This window comes from Chlamydotis macqueenii, chromosome 2 (assembly GCF_036417535.1).
Source record: "Chlamydotis macqueenii isolate bChlMac1 chromosome 2, bChlMac1.mat, whole genome shotgun sequence".
Lineage (NCBI taxonomy): Eukaryota > Metazoa > Chordata > Aves > Otidiformes > Otididae > Chlamydotis > Chlamydotis macqueenii.
In genome coordinates, this window is record NC_141557.1 from 75472438 (window position 1) to 75496935 (window position 24498).

Genomic DNA, 24498 nt, shown 5'->3' on the forward strand with positions numbered 1-24498 from the left:
CTGCAAGGGTAGGATAAATCGCACACACATGAGGGTAATGGCTGAAAGCACACTCTTCGAGTCCAGAAAATACTTGAGCCCATCCCTCCTGGTGATAGTTCCCAAGCTGACACTTACTTTCATTAATAAGCTTAACAACCTGATTAACTCAGCCCATCTTAATTTACCTTTTCTTAATGGCCGAAACTATGATACCTGGGAAAAACAGATTTGAAAGTCAGGAAAGATTAAAAAAAAAGGAAAAAGAATAACATGAGAAAGCAAAAAGAAGACAAAGATATTCCAAGTGGACTTACAAGTATTTCAGTAGCTGAGGGAGGTGTCAGCAAGAAGAAAGAGGACAATGTGGAAAGAGAACTGAAACTCAAGTGCCCAAGAGAAATGAAAGTGAAACTCAGGGCTGTGAATGGGAGAAGGACACCGCGGGGAAATGCAGGAACACTGACAAGCTGGCACAACAGGAGAGGCTACTATAAAATCTGACTTGCCTTGAGGTTTTTTAATCTGATGTTTTTAAAAAGAAGTATAGCCTGTGTCTGTCTGTGTGTGTGTGTGTGTGTGTGTGTGTACAGCTTGCGTAGATCTTTAATGACTGTCAAACCCACAGTCATGCTGGCTTAGGGTGAGCATGGTACAGAGCCTTAGAGGGAAAAATATGTCTGCAATCTCTCTCTAAGTTGAAAGCCAGATGAACTCTGATGCAACACAGAGCAGGCAGAGGAGCAGGCCAGACAGTGCTGCCGGTTCGGGAGCTCTGCACCTTCGCTCTGGGAAGCGGCGCTCGTTAGAGTGCAGCAGGGGTCTGGTCTCGTGCCCCAGGTCAAGGGTCAGAAATGCACCACGCGGAGCAAGATGCCGTGTCCAAGAGAATCGCCATTGCCACAGCGGGATCTGCAGTAACAGGGCTAGAGACTTCTCTGAGTCTTCTTCCACCTGTTGTCTTTCCACCACTACAGCATAACCCCTGTTCAAATTATCAAGCCTCGAGCCTCCTGAGTGCACAGAGGCTTCATTGCTGATCTAGAAGTGTTCTCCTTATTGATAGACCCTTCCGTGAACCTGCTTGCTGCAGGCTGCTGGCTCAGCTTTTACGCCTAGCTGTGACCATCGCAGTTCGGATAAACCAGCTGAGGAGAACAGACAAGCCAAGGAGCCTCCTTTTCCTGTACTTTGTGTGTCACCACACTGTGTACAGGCAGCCACAACGTCTCTTTTGAGTGTAATGGCCTCCTTCACCGAGTTCCCACAGAAAGGTCATATCTATTTTTCATAAAGAGTAGTATATATATTTTTTCCATGTTGATCCTGTTCCCCAGCTACTGTCTCTGCTATTAGTGTTTTCACTTTTTCCCAAAGCTGTTAACAAATGCTCACTGAGGACTTTTGCATGGATTCCCATACTACAGGGTAGAAGATACATAAATAGGGAAACAAAAAGCTTCCTTTCCTCTTTTCTTCCTTTCTTCCCTTTCCTCCCCTTTCTCAGACTGTAGGAAGATGAGCTGCCTCTTTATACAAAGTTTGCAAGTGTGTTTAATCCACCATCAGTAATACGGACTACTGTCGGGTCTCTCAGCCAAACTCCTGAGGTGTAAGGGAATCGTTTCAGGCAATGTCACACAAACGTCACACAAAAAAAAAAAGCAAGCTGGAAGAAAATACAAATTTCCCTGATAAAGCTTTGGAGCAGTTTTGCTGACTCATGATTTGTCATTTATCTCATGATAGCTGGCATTTTTTGTAGTATCTTACCTTTCACGAAACAGGAGACATTTACCTTTTAGCCCTGAGATCTGGACAAAAAAGGTCTTGAGAAGATGACAACTTGAAATTTGCTAAAAATAAAACCTGGCAAATCAATAGGTTGTTATTACTTTTTTTTTTAATTCTTATTGCTTTGATGGGTTTTGAATGCTTGAGCTGGTTTATTCTTTCTTTGGGCCTCTTTTTCAGCAGGAGTTGAACAAGCTTATGTTTGGAAACTACAGATATGTTTAATAAATTACATTTTTTTAATACACATTTATGGAACGAAGAGAGGCATTTTTAGGACATTATATTCACTATGACTAGTAAAGTGCAGAAGGTGACCCGTAGTCCTAATTATGTTAGCATCCTGTACAGGAATAAACGTACAATTTTAAACACATTTTAAACAGAGTTTTGGATTTAAAGTTACTGAAAAAGAAGTTGTAGGTAGAGGGTGTGTTCCCAGGATCAACTTCATTATGAAAGACTATTTCTAAAGTCAAAGTTGTTGGTTATTCATTTGCAAAGGTCACCTGTCCCAGGCCTCTCTGCCAAGCGTGCCAGTAAAGGTACTGTTACGAAACACGGTTGCAAATTTCAGCTCACCGTTCAAGGGAAGCTGAACCGAGGCCACAGTCTTTCTTTTACGTAACTGTCAAAGGTGAATTATTACTGTTCTCAGCCGTATGCAACTCAGAAACATATGAAAGATGGAAACATTACCAAGCTGCTGAGAAAGGCGGACGCATTTCACCTTCTGTGCAAATGGAGTGGGTTTCTTACCTGCACGGCGTTCCAGCCCATGGTACACATGGCAGTCTGTATCGGTTTGCTTTTCTCCAGGTAAAATAACGAATTAAAGTTATCAAGAGAGTTTAAGGAGGCTTAAGGATGCAGTAGCAATGGAATATTCTCATTCCAGTGGATCTTCTGGCCAGCAGTTTCCCTACACTGATTGAAATTGTCAGTGGGGTTTTGCGATCACAGAGCACAGCCTGCACTGATTCGGATCACACTGAGTTCAAGCCAGTATAAATTGTGCAGTACCAGCATACGGAACTGAAATTTGCACAGAAAGCTACTACCTGACCATAGAATAGAATCATTACGGTTGGAAAAGACCTCTAAGGTCCTCAAGTCCAACCGTTAACCCAAAACCACCATGCCTACTAAACCATGTCCTGAAGTGCCACGTCTATAGGTTTTTTGATCAGCTCCAGGGATGGTGACTCCACCACTTCCCTAGGCAGCCTGCTCCAATGTTTGACCACTCTTTCAGTAAAGAAATTTTTCCTAATATCCGATCAAAACTTCCCCTGACGTAACTTGAGGCCATTTCCTTTCATCCTGTCACTTGTTACTTAGGAGAAGAGACCAACACCCACCTCACTACATCCTCCTTTCAGGTAGCTGTAGAGAGCAATGAGGTCTCCCCTCAGCCTCCTCCAGACTAAACAATCCCAGTTCCCTCAGCTGCTCCTCATAAGACGTGTGCTCCAGACCCCTACCAGCTTCGCTGCCCTTCTCTGGACATGCTCCAGCAACTCAACATCTTGTACTGAGGGGCCCAAAACTGGACACAGTATTTGAGGTGCAGCCTCATCAGTGCCAAGTACAGAGGCACAATCACTTCCCTACTCCTGGCTGGCCACACTGTTCCTGATGCAAGCCAGAATGCTGTTGGTCCTCTTGGCCACCTGGACACAATGCTGGCTCATGTTCAGCCAGCTGTCAACCAGCACCCCAGGTCCCTTTCCACGGGGCAGCTTTCCAGCCACTCTTCCCCAAGCCTGTAGCGTTGCATGGGGTTGTTGTGGCTGAAGTGCAGGACCTGGCACTTGGCCTTGTTGAACCTCATACAGTTCACCTTGGCCCATTGTTACAGCCTGTGCAGATCCCTCTGCAGAGCCTTCCTACCCTTGAGCAGATCGACACTCCTCCCCAATTTGGTGTCATCTGCAGACTTACTGAGGAAGCACTCAATCCCCTAATCCAGATCAATGATGAAGATATTAAACAAGACTAGCCCCAAACCTGAGCCCCAGGGAACCATCACTGTGTGCTTTCACAATGAGCAGCACATGAATTTGTGCACATGAGCAATCTGCACCCACAGCTCAGCTAACGCCAGGGCTTTGCTGGCATAGGAAGTCCTACTTAAATAAGACCATTAGGCAGAAAACCATTTAAGCACATGCCCAAACCAGTCTCTGTCCCAGTTAGCAGTGAAGTACATCCTTAAGTGTAAAGCAGTGAAATTTAAACACCTACACAAAGAAGAAAAGACATACGCCACCTTAAACATCTGATGAGTTAATTGAAATCTGTTCTGAAATGAGGGCTCGCAGGAGGAATGTGGGTGTGGCTGAGGCACACAAGAGCCTAAGCACCAGGCCTGCCTGGTATTACTCACGTACAAGATAATTATGTGTGCAGCGAGCACCTGGGAATCAAACCCTCCTGACAGGTTTATTGGCTGGATTATTTTATAATCTCTACACTTGGGCCAGGAGGAGAAGAGCAACCTGCTGATCAAACCAGAAGGAACCGTTGTGTGCACTGGATGTTCTTCAGAGGAAAACTCTCGCCAGTATGAACTCAAAGGTACTGGAGGAAGAAGCGCTGTATCCTGACCTTTAAAATGTGCAGTCACAGTCACAAAGACCAAGGGATGCCAGCGTGAGCTGCAGAAGAGTCATGAGTCACTTGTGAGATTTGTGCTGCAGAAGGAACACATTATCCCTTCGCTCTGCTGGTAGTGCCAGTCTCTTTCTGTTTTAAATGATCCATCTGCTGCTGCCCAAATTAGACACGCAGCTCTTGCCGTCACTGTGCAAAGCGGTCACTGACAGTGCTCAGTGTGGCGTTTTGCGCAGCTCGAGCCATGCTTAGCACCTTACCTACAGCCAGGGAAACCCCCTCTTGCCAAGGGTAGCTTATGTCCCATTGAAGCCCTCAAAAGAGGAACTGTTCCAATGCCAGCAAGCTGAAGGACGAAAGGAGAGATCTTCCTTGGGTGGGAGTTGCTGTCATGAGCCTATGGATGTGATGGAGGTCTGGGGGCAAAAGGAACACCTCAGCTGCACAGCTAACAACATTACTGGAGGTGTAAGGTGGTCAGCAGCTACTGCTCGTTTGACTGCTCATTTGTCTTCTGCTCCACACACTTTGTTTGGCTCAGGGCACATAACATCACTGTTCAAAGTGAGCTGAAGCTTCAGCTCACCTTGGTACATCGTTGACGTTTGTTTGAATCCACTGCATGCATTAACCTAAGTGATGCAGGTGTTACACGCTGCTATTCCGTTATTTTAACGTAAGTTGTGAAAATACGTGAGTACAAAGAAGCAACCTTCACTTTCCTCAGGTTCTCTCCCACAATATATGTATGTATATTGAGGTGCTCATAGTTCAAATTATCTGTCCTTGAAAGTTTTCCCGTTTACTCTTTGGAGATGTCCAGTGTTCAGTTCAGGTGTGAATCCCTGCTTGTAAAGCAGGAGGTCTCCATTTGGCAACCTCGCGGGAGTATAACAAGGAATTGGAAATCTCTTGATGGGTAGGTGTTTCATACTGGAGGTATTTCTGGCTTTTCATTTCTGAAGAATGAGTAGGTTGTATTGAAGTAATGACATTTGTGGAAGCTCTTTAAGTCTGATGTGTATTTATTAGGACTTTATGGCATATAAGCAGGATGGCTTACAATCTGGAGTATATGAGGAAAAGCAGCAAAAAAAATTATTCTGGAAAAAATAAGTAATTGAGTGAATCAGTTGAGTGGATACCTCCTACAGAAAAAAAAAAAAAAAGAAATCTGCATAAGCTTTTGTTCCTACTGAAATTAATAGCCCCACTTCAGTGGTTTTTAAGGGATCAAGGCATCAAATTTGGTGTTTAGTATCAAAATCTCAAATCCTGAGCAAACCTGAAGTAGGGGACCATTGTCCAGAAAATATTTAAAGCATGCCTGGGCAGTGAATATCAGCGTAGAGCCTTGGAGCTCCTAGTGCAGCCCATGGGAAGATGTGTGCATCACCAGCACTGCCCTCAGCTCTGCCTGTCTCCAGGCTCACCCCTGGGCATCGCCAACTCCCAGGGAAAGGCCCTCCTCTGGCTGGGCGGCTTGGTTATTTTGGTGGTAATGCTCAGTCTCAGGAACAGCAGTGTTTCTTTTTCATAAGAAAGAAAAGAAATTTCTGTGTGGAGGATACAGGGCATCTTCCGTACGTACGTGGACATTCACCTCCTCGCTCCAGTTCAGCCAGGGCACTCCAGCATACACCTAGCTTGAACTTGCATATAGAAGTGATGATCCTTATGCTTTGTTTAGCAGAGAGAGAGTTTTCATGTGGTTGAAGCCCAAAACTTTTTTTTTTTTTTTTTTTATCCTCAGTTACAGGCTGTCTTTAATAACTGAAGACAAGTGAAGGGTCACAAAAGTACCCTGCCCCCATTTTGTCTCTGCCTCAAGGGGTGTTTTCAAGAGGATATAATTATCATCCACAATCATCTGCTAACTCTTGAAATAATGGTTTAGTCATGCCTAGCTTTCTCTAGCATGTATTGAAAGAGCAATCAGTATTTGAAAGAGGAATACTCTTTCCTTCCCAGGAATCTGGAAAGCATTAGAGGCTCTGAAAAACTAAAAAGCCTGGCTGAAAACTCATTGCTAAAAGGCTGGGTTTTAATTAATAAATTTTAAAACTCTTCTGTCAAAAAACCTCTTAGCATCTTCCTCTCAATTAAGCAACTCAAGCTTTACTGACTCTTTCTGCATTTATCCCACTTTTTTTCTCCTTTTAATGCCATTTTATTCACACAGTTTTTCTTCCTGAAACACTTACCATTGGATATCAATGACCTTCAGATGCCTTTTGATGGTCTTTGAATGTTGTTCCTTTAATTAATCTGTTCTTAGCCCAAATTATGTTTTCCTGTGCCAAATCTCATAGTCCCTCCAGCTTCAGCTACCCCTTCTGCTCTTGCAGCATTGGCCAAACAAGGTTGCTCAGTGTCTTTCCCACAGAGCTCCTAATATTGCCTGCTGCAAAGGAAGACATTATCTAGAGAAGTCAGGCTGCCTCAGGGACAACATGGATGGGGCCTGGAGTGCTTCCAGGAAGGGTGGAGAAGAAGCTTCCAGAGCTGGCTGGCTCAGGACCAGTGTGCACTACTGTGTTTACCTCAGGTCCCCATTCAAGAACTTCCTTTTCTTCTACCCTGCACACAAATCATCCATTTTGGTGATAAACACATCTGGCCATGACTGAGCCTTCCCCTGCATTTGTGCGGTGGCTAAAGTATTGATCAAGGCCTCTAGAAAGTAATAAGACATACAATAAAAGAGTTAATTAAGAAATCCTCTCTTAGTCAGTGACACGTGTGGCTTGCGATATCTTTGATATGCCTGGCGTACTTTGAGACGCTAAAAGAAGAGTAAACCATAATACTTTGAGTTTGCCTGGAGATGATGAAAAAGCCTTGATGATAGAGGACTTAAATTGGAAAACGTTGTGAGCACACAGTCCGTCCACAATGCGGCATTCTTTTCTGTCTTGCCAACCAGCTTTATCACCTCCAGAGAAAAGGCGGCAAAATCAGTTAAATCCAATGAATTACTGTTGCAGCCTTTTGCCTAAAAAGGCACTCCAGCTCCTTGGGAAAGGATGTTCTGTACTTACATTTTAAATCATTTCAAGAGTTTAACTTTTTACCAATTTAATTATTAATCAGTGTCGGAAGCCAGTTGCAAGATAATTTTGCCCAATTCTTTCTTTCTCTTCCTCTCCCATTTTAAAGGCTCTCCAGGGATCGCTCTTCTTCAGTCCTGAACACTCTATTTAAATACTTAAAAAAAAAAATATCTTTGAACTGTGAACATCTAGCTTGGGTATGTAGCTTAAATCTGGCATCTAATGAATTCCAAGAGGTTCCCAGCTCTCTCAGTTCCTCTGATCATCACACTCTGGCTAATTTAAATATTCTATTGTCCTAGAAGCTTATGTTTTTTAAGCACTTAGAGAGCATAGTAAAGAACCTAAGAGAAAAGCCAAAGGAATGTGACAGAAACATGAATTTTAAACTGTAAGTGCCAAAAAAAAAAGTGAACACTTCTTTTAAATAAGCTTGCAACCGTAAAAGAAAAGAAAATCATTATCAAAACTGATTTGAGACATGCAGCTTAACAAGAGGTTTCCTATCACTAGATCTATGGAAATGCTTGGACTTTTTTTTTGTCATCTGCAAAGTGCTTTTAAAACACTGTTTACTTAATCTTAACCCTCTCCTGCGGGACAAGTGAGAAATTACTGTGTTCTTTTCCAAGGTGTAGAAATGGAAATGAACATGGTTAAGCCTCATCATTTAGGAATTTCTTCCCAGCGGATGTAATTTCTTCTGCAATTCCACCTTCAGGAGTGATGGCTGGAGGGAGCAACTGGAGAGGACAAGAACTGGGAAACTAAAAAGTTTCCAGAGAAAGGGATCTTTAACGGTGAACAGAGATCAAGGAAGAAAAATATGTAAACTGGAATCATGCTTAGGAGTGGGAACGGTTATTTAGGTGCTCTGTAAAATGCCCGAGAGGTAAAGTGAAATCCATAGGCCTGGTGGGGCGGGGGGAGGTGAAGATGGTGCCTAAGAGGAGCGTGCGTGGTCCGAAGAAGCGAAGGGCGAATCACACACCCACGTGGGGCTGTGGCACTGATCCTCTCCTGTCTGTGAAATGGACCTAATGCTGAGGCAGATTTCCCCAGGGAGGAGATGAAAGCACCGTGACAACATTGAACAGAGGAGGGCGTTTAATGGCAAAAGTGAGAAATACAGCTGCACCTCATTGCCTCTGGTTAGCTGAACACTCACTGACCACCATCTACCCTTGCCGCTGCAAAGACATATATGCCTAGTACACACATCTTAGCACTGTCAGTTCTCTTGTTTTGTCTTATGCCAAAATATTTGTTTACGATAGAAAGCCTGCAGGTTGAAAAACCTTGAGAGCATATATGAAGACTACATGTTTACCTTGCCGCCAACGTCATCGGGATAGTAGTGGTTTGCTTGTCGGCTGTAAGACCCAGTAGGCAAGGTCTAATAGTTTTCTTCCCACTGGCTTGTCTCTCCTGTGGCCACCTCAAAGCTTTAGCCTGAGAAGCTTGGCAGAATTGGTCCATAGTGTGCAATTAATTGCAGCTTAAAAATACAGCTTCAGGAACTTTGCCAATGAGATCATGTGAGACAGTGCTCTTAGGCGCTCAAGTAGACTGATTTATCCCTAAGCAGTATCTGTCCTTTTAAAGATGATCAGAGCAGTCAGAACTTTTGACTCAAAAAAAAAAAAAAAAGAAAGAAAAATAAGCAAAGATTTTGAAAATTATACTGCATTGCATTTAGTGTGAATTAGTGAATGATGTCAGGCCTGAAAAGTATTGCTTTTCATAAACAATATTATTCACAATAAATCCTCTGTCAAATGGTATTGTAAGGGGGGCAGCAGAAGCAGGACATTGTGTTAGAGTTCTATATTCCTAACCTGCATTGCCTGACTCCGTCAACAGTCGACATGAAGATCCATTTTACTGCACTGTAGCCATATAAAAAGGAGCTTAACATGGAAGTAAGATGATTTGAACCAATGAGGGCTTCCAACAAAATGAATTTGCATTGAAAAATGTTTTGTCAAACCTGAAGTGATTTGTAGGGATGCATTAGTTGTGATGAAATTCTTGATGGTTGCAGAATACTAGCATTACTTTCCCACTGCCGAGCAGGACACAAGCAGAAATAAAACATTGAGATTTTTCAATCTTGCAATAGATGCTTCCACATAATATTTTTCTGTTGCATAAAAATTGTTTCCACACCTAATAGAGCTTGATAACACATTTCCAAATGTTGGGAGGGAATTCTTGTCCTGAGGCTAGCTACAAATTATACTCGTGTCTTCTTTAAAGCCCATTTACATGCCTACAAGGGTGCAAAATTGCTGTGGTATAAATGAGACTAACTCAGAACACAGGCAGTATCATCTCAAATGAAGCCTGCATATACACCCACAGTGTAAGTACTGGATACTGTTTGCTTTTATAGATGTGGCTTTCTGTGCCAAGAAGCCTATAAAGGAGACCAGCATAGGTGTCATCAAGGAGCAGCTCATAAAATAAGAACCATTGAAAGAAATAGACCCTGTCCCATCCTTTGGATCATCATTTCACATATCAGAACTCCTGTCCTTCTGAAAAGTCAGTAAAAGTAACAAATTCTGGATACTGTTTATTCTGTAGATATAATGAGCAGGTGCATTTTTGGTGGAAAATGCTGTCTATTAGCCTTGTGATGTCTTTAGCACAACGGAGAGGAAAAGTCCTTTGAACTTTCAAACCTCAGACCTCACTGGAGGGAAAAGTAGCTGACAGGAAAGCAGGTTGCATCTGTTACAGTACACAATTATGGAGAAGAGAGTTGGAAAAAAAAGGAAAAAAATAAGTCAGAATGGCCAGGTTTCAGCCACACCGAGGGAGACAAGATGTTAAAGCTGTGCAGAAGGAAAGCAAGGTTAAGAAGGAAGCACAGGACAAGAAAAGCTGCAAACTAATGTCTAGCGCTCAGGGGAGAGGCCTGAGCACTGCCCCCGCCTCTGCCCTGTCCACCTGCCTCAGCTGCGTAGGGGCGCAGGGTGACAGCATCAGCTGCTGGTGCTTTCCTGAGCTCACTGCAAATTGGCCCAGCCAGCTGAGTGAGCAGAAAGTTACTGGATTTTACTTTTTTTTTTTTCAGCTTTGTAATTTCAGTTTTGTATCTGGCATTTTTTCTGCTTTGCTCTTTGAACTGTCTCACCATCAGACAAACTTTGTGTTGGGGCAAAGCGAGTGTCTGGCTGGAACTGTGCTTGTTCCAGCTCTGACTTAGACCAGCTTAAACTGTCATGGAAATACACCCCAAGCGTTTTCTAAGCCTAGCATGAGATCTGTAGGCTTGAGTCAGTGTTAGTTGCTTTAGAGCTATTGCTAGCTGTACACTGGGCATCTCTTCAAGTTCAAAACTTGGGTTTTTTTTTGCAGAGACCACCAAGCAGACACCACAGACATAATAGTAATTAGAGATTACATTTGAGCTTACTTAAACTAGCAATTGCTTTGGCAGAGGCCTCATCCCCTATTACACATACCTTGAACTATTCAATCTCTCGTTTCAATTTGTTTTGCTTAAATCCAAGCAAATCCAGAGTCTTTCCTGAATCCCAGCCCACCCGTAATACTGAAAGATCAGCGAACTTCAAATATTTTTATTTGTGCTCCATTTGCAGAGACATTAACAGAAAAGCACCGATACATACTGCATTTGTATGTGTTAATGTGCAGGCAAGTTATCCTGCTCTGCTTAAAGAGCTGTAGAGGCAGAGTTACTTGATTTGTACAAGTCATGAATGCGTCGCCATTCCAAGAGGCATCCATTCCCTTTTGACAAGTACAGTAAAACTTATTGCATCCCAGTCTGAATAACCATTTTGATCTGTGAGGAGGCAGGGAAAAGGCTGCTTCGACACAGTAGCACTCCAGTGGGACTCGAGAGCAATCGGTTGAAAGCGGGAACGCTCATCAGGGTGGGAAGGCTGGTGGAAGAAGTGGTCAGGCAAAAATAACATTGATACACATCAAAGAAAAATGTAAGCTAACTGAACAATTAAGCAGAGGTAATGGCTATATCCTTGGACATGAGGGTTGAAAAATACACGGGACAGAGGGGCTGGATATAGAAATGAACAAGGTAAAGGAAGTAATTTAATAGTTTGTCATGCTACCACAAGAAAAAAAAAAGTTGTTGGGTGCCAATCAGCGGTTTTCACTCACAATTTTAGCAGTGCACTGTGAGCACAAAATGCTTGCCTCCATTCACCTTGGCTGCTTTTTACACTGGTTATTGAGTGGTGCGAATGTAAGTGGTTACTAAAAATGCACTTCTAATCCACTAACAGCACCCAGAAATAAAAGCATTTTGTGTCCCTACAAAACCTTCCTTCATAAGAGCTCACAACAAATTGCAAAGAGCAGTATGGTAAACCTCGGAACACCTAAGCCAGGCAGGCTTTTTTTCACCTCATATTGCAGATAGCAAGTTGAGGAACTGAGAGATGTTAAGTACCTGGTTTAAGCTGCAGAGGCTTGAGCACAACTCAGACCAGTAACTCCCAACTTGGACTTAGCTTAGCAGAACGAGAACTCTCATTCCTTGAAGTAATAGTTTGAAACAGGAAACAAGAAGAGAAAGCTGCTTTGACCAAATTTTAAGCTTGATTTTAAATTAGAGTAAGTAATGGGAATACAAAGAACTTGATAATGCGCGTGTGCAGGAAAGCAGTGAAGGCAGGTATCTAGGGAGAGGTGGTGGGATTAAATTGATGAGATGCTTTTCTAGTACTTGTAACAACAAACTGTTGAGCAAAAGCATCAAGGAAACATAAATGGTGCGACTGGAGTGTACGCATACATGGGCTAGCTTTAATCCTGCTGCCCCAAGAAACAAGAGGAACAAAAATGTGGCAGTGCAGACTAACAGAGAATCGACTAACTCTGGAGACTTGTTGCCTCCCAATACATCTAATACTGCTTGGTACCTGAGGGGATCCCACCACACAGCTCCAGGCTGCCAAGTCAGCCGGTGCGTAGCTACCTCGCGGGTCTCTGCATGACACTTCATCACACGGCCGGGATGTGCTCTCAGAAATGGGCCCAGGCGTTGATCTGGCTGGAGAAGTACTTCAGCAGGTGGTGCTGATGAGAAAATCCAGACTCGCCAACCATCTATTAAGAGAAATGAGTGGGGTTTTTTTCCTGTCTTTGAGGAAGAATCTTTGCCTGTCACTTTTAATTAGCCAAATTATAGCTGTCATTGTGTTCTGCAGCTCATTAAATACTAGGAGTCTGCTTCAGATATTATGAGGAAATTAAAGAGACAGTCTTGATAAGATCCCTTCTTTCAACCAGAAAAAAAATATGACTTCTCTTCTATCAGGACACTTCACTGAATCAAGCCTTTGTTTCATCCAAGCTCATTTTTCCCCTGCATTACACCTTTCTAGTAATATCTAAGGACTTTAATAGCGGCCTCTGCTACCAGGCATGCTGACCTCTCACTCTTACAGCCAGGATGGTTGAGTACTTTGCAGCTTTGCCTCAGGATATCTTGCCTATAAAGTCTTCATGTTCGTTCGTCAAAGACACACAACCATGTATTCCTAAAGTGGAATTTCCCCTCTCTTGTTGGAGCTTATGGATTTTTGATTATAAATGTGGCACACATAACTGTTTTAATTTTTTTTCAGCATAATGATTTATCTGTGTACTGGAGGCAGCTGTCGTACAGTCTCCAGTTCAAATACAGCCCAGTACAGAAACAGACTCTACCTTTCCACACTGATCATGTTTTTTCTTGATTTGCTGTTGCTCTAAAAGAAAATACAGATCCAAACCTACTTAGATTATAAACCATTTGTACTAAAGACCACATTTATATACAAAAACCACAGGAATAAACAGTGACTAAATGTTTGAATTCTACGTTAAAATCTTACTCCAGCCATAACAACAGTTGGTAATGGATAGATTTCAAAAACTCTCACTCTTCTTAAATATTTATTTACAGAAAGACTTTGGGATCTCAGTCTAGGGAGTGGATCCCTTTGTGCTCAGCACAGATCCAGAAAAAAAGGATGGTGAGTTTCCAGCACAGATATAAGGGCAGATGCAATGGACAATAAATGGGGAAATACATGGAACCAATGAAGTGATATTGATCTGTGTGAGATGTCCTGACCTCAGGACCCTGGTGGCTTAGCCCTTGTCATTTCTTTTTATTAGCACCCTAAAAAAAAGCAGGGCGCTTTAAGGTAGCTAGTGAAAGCAGTTAATAAAATAGCCTCGTGCACGCCTTCAGTAAACTGCATTAAAGTAGGAAAAGCGGCATCAGAGAAAACCTGATGGTGTTAATTTCCTTAGCTTTTTAGAAAGTGGAGATGGCAGCGTCTAGTGGAGAACAGCTCAAGGGGCTGGCCTGTTTTGATGGGGACAGCGATGGTGTCACTCAGAGCATGAGCACAGGAGACGGCAGAGAGAGGAAGAAAGGAGTCCAGAATCAAAATTAAGGAGGAAAGCCAAGTGGGAGTAGTTAGATGAAAAGATGGAAGATGGACAACGTATGGCAATAATATTGAAGGGGATGGAAAGAAAATGCTGTGCTGTTTAATACAGGAAAAAGAGCACAGAGGAGAGAGGTCAGGTCGGGTAGACCCTGGAGAGAAGCTCACCTCTTCCAGTACATTAGAATCTAAAGAAAAGAAGACACAGAAGAAGATGCATGCAAGGACACATGCTTCTACATTGCATAAGATCCGGGGAGTGATATAGCTACGTCTGTGTGGGACACCTTCTCCCCTTGTATCTCTGAAGCTTTGCCCATGTTCCAAATGAATTTCCAGGGCTTTTTATTAAATGCAAACATATTGTTTACTCTCTGTTTCCCTTAGAAATACCAAGTCACCCTGGGAAAATACAGTTAACTTTTAAAAAATCATCAGCACGCTGCTTGGTAATTGTAGTCCCATCTAAGTCCTGCTATGCAGTTAAAAACTGGGCCATGTGCTTCCTGTTAAAGCAGAACATTTGTGTCCCACCTTGAAAGACAAACCACATTCAAGTGTCCACCTTTGGTGGGGCAAACTAATAGGTCTGACGCGGCAGCAAATCTGAGACCTATACAACACTAGCCACTTGTTTATCAGTCTTGCAAATGTGCAAATAAGATACAGGCTTGCCAATAAAATACATTTCGATTTAATTTTCTCCAATGCAGAAAAATAAAAGAAGAGTCCTAGGGAAAAAAAAAAAAGGCGCCTGAATGTCTATGCATTCATTTTCAAAATCTGCTTTTATTTATCCTCTGGTTTTCATTGATCTCTGGTGATAAACGTGCCAGCTGAGAGAACTGAGTTCTTACAGACAGTTTTTCTTCCCTCTGCCAAAAATGATCAGGTTTCCTCTGTGAGCTGTGCTCGGGAGTCTTCAGTCAACTTGAAATATATCTCAATTCAGGGGATTATAACCAAATTAAATACAGCTTTGCTCCAAAAGATGGGTTTTCTTAGGGTCTTCAGCATGAATTTTCATTCCTTTTCTCTCTAAAATACACAGGTTTATTGACAACGCGTGTCATTCTCTGAAATCCAACGCAAGTTTCTTACTGCACCTTACCACTCAGTCAAGCATCTCCCTGCCTGCCTGCTCTCTCCTTCCCCTCCCCTGCTTCTCCTTCTCCTCCCCAAACCCTCCTCCATCAGCCTGCTGGCGTGGTCACCTCCATGTGCTCAGCCGTACAGGTCCCCATTGTGGGGCAGAACTGCTCCAAACGTACTCATGAGGCCCTCACCGGTGCATCCCCTCACAGCAGTTTTTAGATGGAGTTTGTAGGCTTCTGGGCCACCTCTGGGTTTGCTGCTCAGGGGCCTCCCAGCCCACCTGCAGGAGGCAAAAATTAGGTACTTGCAGGTCTGCAAATGGAAAAAGGTGGAAAACTGCTGCTTAAAACCAACCCATTTCCTCCTTGCTGCTGCTGGTGAATCCCTTTTCCTAGGCTGTTTCCCCAGCTTATTTCCTTCTGAGCCTCTCTGCGTGCATTTGAGTATTTCCTGACAGCAAGCATCTCGGGGTCAGCTCCGTCCCATCCTGAAGAGCTGAAAATTCCCTTTATGGCGTAGGAGTTAATTCAATAGCAAATCCCAAAGAGCAGTTAATTAAAGGAAAGTGCTTTTTGAGCCTAGATTTGGTGCATCCATATACCCCCAATGTACAGCCATTGGTTGAAATGGCCTGACAGAGTATACAACAGCGTGCCACATTCGCACTTTTCATGTAAAATGCTGAGACTGGTGAGACTACATACTAGCACTTCGCCATTTGCATACCAATACTTCTGAGTTTTTACATGGGGATTTCTGAATTTCCCCTGTGACTGACATATATAAAGCGTGGGTACATGCCAGAAAGCAGACGTACATCAAGAACGTATTTCTGCATCTGCTTGTCCCGCTTGGTCTCTGTTTTCTCCCCTACAATGAAACCTCCTAACTCATTTAAATCAGGAGGGTTAAATGCAAATGGTTCAAATAGTCCAATCAGCTGAACACTGATTGTGCTGCAGTAAATCAGGAGTTACTTGAGGGTGATTAACTAGCTGTGACCTAGTCTTTACCACAAAGGAGGTGGTAGCTTAGACCACAAAGAGGATGAGGACGTATAGAGAAGTGGTTGCCTTTGCAACCCTATTACCATTATCGTTTGGCTGGTTAATATTATTAGTAGCATAAATCCAATTAATTTCATTCGGTAATGGTGAAATAATGCATCTGTAAATACTGCTCAACACCTCATGTAAAAATATTTAAAATAAAATTTGTATGATATTTTACCCTTCCTGAAATTAAACTTCCTGCTGCTACAGACTTTCAATTTTAATGTACTGGTGAAAACTCAGCAAGAAAAGCAGTACAATTATTATTAACAGGTTAGCAAAAAATTCCTGTGACACCACCAAATGTTTCACTTTAACATGTTCAACTCAACTTGACTGTCTGCTTCTGGCTGTTTAACACCAGCAGTCTAAATATCCTTTGATCGGGACTAATTGGGCTTTTTGTATGCAAATTCCCACGGTTCAAGTAAGAAAGCGAAAGTGATTTACATGCAAGTGTTTCATGTATACTCATGAAAATGAGTACATGCAGCCAGGCCCACTCCAGCATCATGCATCGCTGAGGCAAGTCGAAGCCCAAAACCTCTGCACTGGCAGAGGTGGGTGTGGAACGGGTCCCTCACCCCTTGGCTAGCAGAGAGGATGAGCAGGGCACCCTGATCCTGGCCTCCCAGTGAGCGGTGGAGGGCTGCTGCTGCTTCTGGGGAGGAGGATGTGGAGGAGGACGTGGGACCAGACAGCAGTTGTTTAGCTTGGCCGTCCTCGCCTCCCACGGCGGCCGCTCTCTCTGGCAGCATCCAGTCGTTCCCACAGTAAGCCTAGTCTTAGCCTGGGATGCTTGCGTTCAGTTATTACTTTGGACGTAGCTGAAGTTTTCCTGAGGAGCCCGAGCCACGGCACGGGAAGCACATATTCAAACAGTTTGCAGCCTGGGCCAGAGCAGAGCAGGATTTCTCTGGCGGGGGGAGAAGGCAGTCGTTTCACCTCAGGCCCGTCTCCTGGCTGGATGGCAAGGGGCGGTTGCAGCGGAGGTGGGAGAGTTCTGCACAGAAACCCACAGGAATCTCCTCGTGGAAAGCCTTCGGCTGCCTGAGACACTGGGCTGGAGCCAGTTTCCCTGGAAGTGAAAACAACTACTTAACAGTTTCACAGCCTTCTTTATTGTTAAAGTGCTTTGTGACAGGTGAGTTAACATTAACCCCGTTCCACAGAGAGCAGAAGCAGACAGAGGTGTCCAAAAGCACCTGGCAAATTAATGGCACAAATATAAAGAGAAGCCAGGGCTTCTCATTCACAGGCCATGTTCGAAAAAAAATAAATTTGTGAAATCCATGGAAGGTAAGAAAAGCATATTTGTCTGTAAAAATGTTTTCATTGGATCACTGTTTGAACTGTGACTCCAGCTGATGATGTTTAAGTCTGTGAGCAGACAGAAGCTTCGCAGTGAGCTCTCCTTCCTTGAGGAATCACATTGGGAAGAGACATTTGGACAGACGGAAACATGGCTTGGATGCTGACTTCATTTCTCATTTCAGGGCGACTTAAGCCTTCAGAGCCAATTAACTCATAACTTGTTAATGATGTGGTAAGCCACCACATCTGCATTTTGTCTAAGAGATGTAGAAGACAAATTAATGGCCTGCTTTATTGTTCCTTGAAGAAGAGAATATTATGCTCCATTTAAAAATGGAGAGTCTCTTAAAATAATATTTTATAAAATTTAAATAATGGATAGACTTGTGTCCTTGCTCAAAGCCCCATAATAAACAGCATGTACACAAATACATACACAAAAAAACCCCACACAAAATGACGTAGCAACCAACCCAACACAATGTATCATCAGCAATGGCTCTGAATCGTCCATGGAAGTGCTTGTCACAGAGTCACTCCTAGAACAAGAGTCTGTGGCTGCTCTGCTCTTTTTATTATCAGAGAAGAGCCTGATGGCAGTAGAATAAACCATGTTTTTATTATTTGCTGCACAGTTCCCCTGTGGCACTGCTTTATGTAGCCATCCTTGTTAATTTATGTGTGGAGATACCACATTGCTCAACTTCACCGCACCCTTGCCGTTTCAGAAAGACGCCCATAGAATGGAAGGAGTAACTTCATTAGCTCAGCCAGCAGAGGGAACTGCTAATCAGCACTAATTGCTCGTGCAGGCCTCATCTATACCCTACCAAGTTCAGTAAATACCCAGTAAGTGCTGGTCCTTCACGTTTTCTACTCTGTGTCAGACTGCAAATCCTCCAGCCTATTCCAGTACTGTGATCTCCCTCCCCAGCACCCCCTCCCAGGCCTTCATCTCACCTCACCTTGACCTTATGGCTTTCGCTTGGAAGGAAGGCAAGCTCTCCAGCTGGTTTTGCACAATGGAATTTTTCTGTCTTTCTGATCAACTGAATACTCAGCTAAGTTCAAATCCTGGCTAAAACATGTAAAGTCATCTCCCCTCACATCCCAAAAATCTTCTGCCAAAGAGCAGTTGTACAAAGGGAGGGTTAAGTCAGGCAGCTGATATTTAGCCACAACTCAGCAAAGCCAGAGGTGGGTTTGACCCACACTGACTGGATGCATAACTGGGCTTCGAATGTGTACAGCAGCACCGCAGCACCACAGCCACAACGCCACAGCCAGCGCTGTTCCACTCCTCCTGAGCACCCCTTGTAATTCCTCCCAGCTTCCCTCAGAGAAAACACACACAGAAGGCACCAAATACCCTTTGCTCTCTCTTATACCAGCCACTGACTTTGCTTTAATGGCCAAAGAACAGCTGGAGCATGGGCTGTGTTAGCCACCCCACAATCACAGAGGCCTGTCCTGGTTTCAGTTGGGATGGAGTTAATTTTCCTCTCAGTTGCTGGTGTGTTTCGAATTTCATATGTGAAGAATGTTGATAAACACACTCATATTATGAGTTGTTGCTAATGAGACCAAGGACACTGTCTGGCTTCCCAGGTCTCACTAATGTGCAGGTGCAGGAAGCTGGGAGAGATAAAGCTAGAATAATTGACCCAAACTGGCCAAAGAGAGTATTCCATGCCATAAACCTCATGCTCAGTATTATAAGTGGAGGTTGGCTGGGGGGACATCTGGCTCTCTCCCTCTTGCTCCTTTGTTTGCTTCTCGGTTTCATTCCCGTGACCGCTGCTCAGGATGGGCTGCATCTGTCTTTGGGACATTGGGTGGTGAGAAATCATTGTTCGTTTTGTATATTTTAGTATCCTTATATTTTGTTATCATTGTAATTGTCCTTTGCTATTCTAGTAAACTCCCTTCATCTCAACCCACGAGTTTTCCGTTCTTCCCAATTCCCTCCCCCATCCCGCTGGGGAGGTGAAGGGCAAGTGAGAATCTGTGTGGTGACCAGGGCTAAGCCACAACAAGGCCATATAGAAATCCTAATGGCAGCTCCCTGACATCTCATTTCCTGCACCTTGAGCAGTGTAAGAAAAGGCTTGGGTAGCTGGAGACCTGGCCTGCTGCGTTCACATAAAGTCAGCAGGGGAGTCTTGTTTGGAGGAATATAATGAATTAACCTGGAAGAGGTCCAGGATTCAAGTTACACTAATTATGGGTTTAAAATTAATGTAACACTAAACACCTGCTTCTTTTGATCCTGAGAAAGGTGCCTTAGAAGGGTGTTATGTCTAATTTCTGCTTTTACAACCTTGAGAGGAAGGTGCTTTTACGATGTGAAATTAATTGCTTAGAAGCCCTCCCTGGGCCCTCACATGGAAATCAGAGCTTTTGAAAAAATGAGGGAGTTAAAAGACAACAGCTGTAAGATGAAACTCTTGATCGAATAAAGGCAGCACCTTACAGAATTAATTTTGCTTTTCCCCATAATACATCCATGGTTAGCTTAGTAGTTTTCCGTCTGCTTAACCCCTCCTTTTCCATTACAGTTTATTTAATTAAAAAAAAAAACCAACAACCAAACCAACTTTACATGGCTTAGCTATTCCTCTTCCAGTGTGGATAATTCTTCTTTTCCATGACTAAAAAAAAACTCATTTAGGCACACAAAAAGCTGTCAAAGCTCAGAGCTGAAGAACCTCACACAGCTTGCCCCCCTCTCACACTCTTCAAGGGAGTTTCTCTCTTCCGAGGTCCCCATGCAGCACAGCAGCCACCCTCCTCCTCCAGGTACCCTCTGGGCAGGCACAGCTGGCATCAGCTAAGCAGCAGCTCTGCCTGTGCATGACACCTGGGAGCAGAACCAAAGCCACCTGTATAGCACTACAGCTGGATAAAAATTGTTTACAGGAGCCACATGCTCCAAAAATTCCTTCGAGTGTTTCTGGGAACACCTCTGACCGTGGTCTGGTGACACAGCTCCCACCCATCACGTGGCAAAGAGCATGTTCCTCTCCTACGTGCCCTGGCATGCAGATGCCTCTCCATCTGTCGCATGGCCTCGTCGAAGCGCAGGGAGGGGAGACGAAACCATTCCCACATGCCAATCTTTAAAAGTTGTGTGACCTGCACAGAGCTGTAACACCTGGGAAATCTATTCCCTTTGGGACTGCCTTACTGCTTGTAAATATTACTCACCCAGAGTAGTTATCCTAGAACAGCTATTCTGGGACATGTGTAGTCACTGTCATTCTTATTTCTTGCAGCAGCTTGTGCTTCCCGCATTTCCGATGCCTCCCATGTGCTGTACTGCACCTGCAGGGAGACTCGTCCCGGTCTTCCAACTTGTCGGGCAATTGGGAGCAGCTGCCATTTCAGAAAGAAAGGAAAATAATGAAATACAAGAAACATTTTCCTTTTCTCTTTGCTGGCTCAGTGGGATCCTTAATCAAGTGGGAACAGGGATTAGCTGCCTACTATTTTGAGTTTGACAAACAGCCCTGAAAATAGCAATATTGTTGAGTCTCAGGGTTGCAGGGTACTCCATGGGACAGTACTTAGAAAGCAGAAACCATCTGACTGACTTGCAAGCATTTTCTAACTCCAGAAGAACAGATAATGAGATAAATCCTCCTCATTCTGAGAGTGGATTTTTCCCAAACTGAATAAAATCAGGTCATAGCTTCCAGCTCTGCACTAACTGTATACACCCCTTGCTCCCCACTGCTGCATCCTCTATATGTTGTGGCCCCAGAAGCCCATCCTTGATAAAATGGTCAAGCAGCCTCACAGCCATCGCTCCAGGGGAAGAGGAGTCCTGAACAGGTTGGGGAGGAAGGTGGAAACAGGCCAGCAGGTTTGATCAGAGGAGGTGGCGAATTACAGAGCCGAGAGGGAAACAGCCCTGAGTGGCTAAACTCAGGCAAACTCGTTGAAACACTTAATTTTGCACTTGTTGATGCTATTTCAGTGCCTCCGTCTGTAACATCTGGTTGCCTTAGATACATGAGGTAACTACGGCAACTAGATATTACAGGGAGAGGGATAAGAAATAGATCAACATTGCTGAATTTGGCAGCCTCTAAAATAGCTTTTCTGTAATGTAGAGGCAGGGGCAGAAGGTACAACAGCACCATGGGGCAGTGAATGGCAAAGGTGGCCGAGGCAGGAGGATACCCCAGCATGAGGCTGCGTAAGCATCCAGGTGCGTTACCCATTTACACCTGCTCACAGCAGGATTGTTGCCCAGAGTGCATTAGCGATACTTGGGATGCTCAAAGAGGAATGCCCAGTATTTGTACTGGAGCTATTTTCACAGTAAGCCATTCCATCCCCACCCCCCCAAAAAAAGGAAGGAGCTGGGAGCTACAAATTGTCCTCCCCAGTTTTCTAACTAAAGAGGAGGATATATGAGGAGAAAAGACTGTGGTCACCAGAATCAGTGTGAGCCTGCACACACTCACATCCTGAATATCACCACTTTAATGGCACAAGTGACACCAGACCTTGGTGATACAGTGTACTGTAGTGCCACCAAACAGATCAGAAGCACAGTTGTCACTTACTGATTATTTTGGTGCTTTTCAGAATAACTAGTTAATATATTAGAAGGTGAGCAGCTTTCAGACTGTGTACGGTGGGCTGTCATCCCCGCAGAAAGTCATTAAAGTGCACTGAAATATCCCAGTGACCTTTCTGCTCTAGACAGCAGGGAGGAGTGGGTGTTCCCAGATTTGAAAGCGAACCATCCAAGACTGCCAGAAAGACATGTTTATGCCCCAAATGTCTGTCTGACTTTTTTTTTTTCTGGCTTGCAGGAAAAGCTGTGTTAATAAATCCACATGAAAAGCTGGATCCACATGCTGTCTAAATATCCTTCACCAGGATTATTCCTGCACAGAATTTTTCTCTACATAGCTAGGACAAAGCCTTCATTTCTTATTTCTCTATGTAGCTAGGACAAAGCCCTGACTCAAAAGTACAGACATTTACAGAAGGAAGCCAGCACCACTGCTCCATCTGATGCATTTCATTAAAAATACCTGTAAGATCAGGGTGTTACAATAATGAACCAGCCCCAGTTCTGCAAATGAAAGGCACCATTCATTAATCCTGGCAACACTGTCTTCCCGACCACAAAGGCCACGGCCTTATTATACTGCTTACATATGAAATCTGAGTGGCTAAAGCAGAAGGTCCCCACCTTTTCACCTCAGCGTCCTCCTTGAGTGAAGTCTGTACGGAGTTTTGTTTTCCTTGGGATGTTTTCCTCATTAAACAGGCTAGTTGGTAACTAACATAAGGCTGCATTTTTCCCAGCAAATTGCCCTCTTGGAATTCTTTGCTGTTTATCTTCAGAGACGTGAACTAGTTAGATGAGCATAAATGAAATTCAGTCTCAGTAAATGTAAAGTAATACACGCTGGAGGAGCAGTGAGAGCAATTCAAGCAACCTAAGGGCTCTAAATTAACTGCCTCAATTTCGTAAAGCGACCCAGGTGACAACGCATAGCTCAATGAAAATGGTTGCTCAATATGCAATCAAAAATGCTGACAAGATATTAGGAAGTTTAGAGAATGGGCTGCAAGTTAAAAAAAAAAAAATTGAAAAAATTCAAGATCATTTCAAATGACCAAGCACTGAGCAGACTCAGGTATAATATTCTGTATTCACTGGTCAAAAGGTTTCAGAAAAGGTATCACAAGGAGAACTTCATGAAAAATAGCAAACAAGAAACCCTTCCAATCAAAGAGGGATTTTACGGGGCGAGACTGTATTCTTTAGAAAGGAGAAAACTAGGAGGGGACCTGAGGGTAAGCACGGGAAATGAGAAATGATCTCGAGAAGAGAAATCAGGAGCTTCTCCTTTTCCTCTTTGTAATACAAAAAGGGAATATTGAGGAAATTAAAAGATGGGAAGTACACAACATAAAAAAGGAAATGCTTTTACACAGACCGTGCAATATAAATCACTGGAGACTGCAGTGAAGACCACCTAGGAGGTTACTGCCTGAACACCCTTTCCTATTTTGTTCTTGCACTGCAGTTCCTTGAAGGACCGTGTGCTGGGTTCTTGGTCACTCCACATCACTGGCTGGAACCTCAGCTTGAAACCTGAACAAAAGCAGCCGAGTAGCAAGATGCATGAAGTCTGGCAGCGAGGAGTTGGCATAAATGCTCCACTCTACTTCGTTACGGGGTTAAAAACCACCAACAGAGGAGTAATAACAAGTATGTGATGATAAAGGGCTGCAGCTGCTGGCTCTGTGAATATAGGTCAGAGCTGCAAAACCTTAATCTACAGAGGAAGTATGAATGTCAAAAACATAATCAGATTCAAGCAGGATTGCAAGTTGTGTGGGTAACCAGAGCCCTCAGAGTTCACCTAAATTCACTGATAGAGACTTTATCTCTTTCCATGGAGATGCAAATGGAGCAACGAAGCATTTCTGTGTTCTTCTGAAAACATGGTGACCTTGTCAGATACTTTGGAAAGATTGTAAACTTCTTCCACGCAACAGGCAACATAGGGCTGGGACCTTTCAAGGGTGGTGCAGCAAGCTCAGCTCCCCTGTCCGCTGCTCAGGTACTATTAGCTGTGCAGTGCTTGAAATGGCAGGGCGGGTAGAGGAATGGGGTGACACCACATCAGCATGGCACAAAGGAGCAAAGTCATTGTTTTGGGGGACACAATCCACCAGAATACTGGTGTATCACTGTATGTTAAACAGGGATGTATGTATGTGAAACATCACTGTGGCTTAAACAGAAAACAAAGAAGCAATCTTAAGCCAGAAGGAAATTTCTCAGAAGTCAATAAGCATTTCACCTGTGAAAAACTCCCCTTTTGACAATTCAAACCCATCTTTAGATCTTTCTTCCCTATAAAACTGTTGGAGGTGATTCCCTCACCATTACCAAATTGCCGTGCTAATGTTGTAGCCATTGAGACAGCTGTGGAGGACAGGCGAGGGCATGGTTCCTGCCACGGGCAGGAGAGGTAGAAGGGCTGTTAGCAAAGCAGGTGTTTGGTGGAGGAGCAAAAATTTCAGATGAGGAAACATCATGATTTTTACTCAGAAAGTAAAATACAGGCTTCAATTTTGTGAGGACTTTACAAGACCATTCTTCTTGACAGGTGCCAA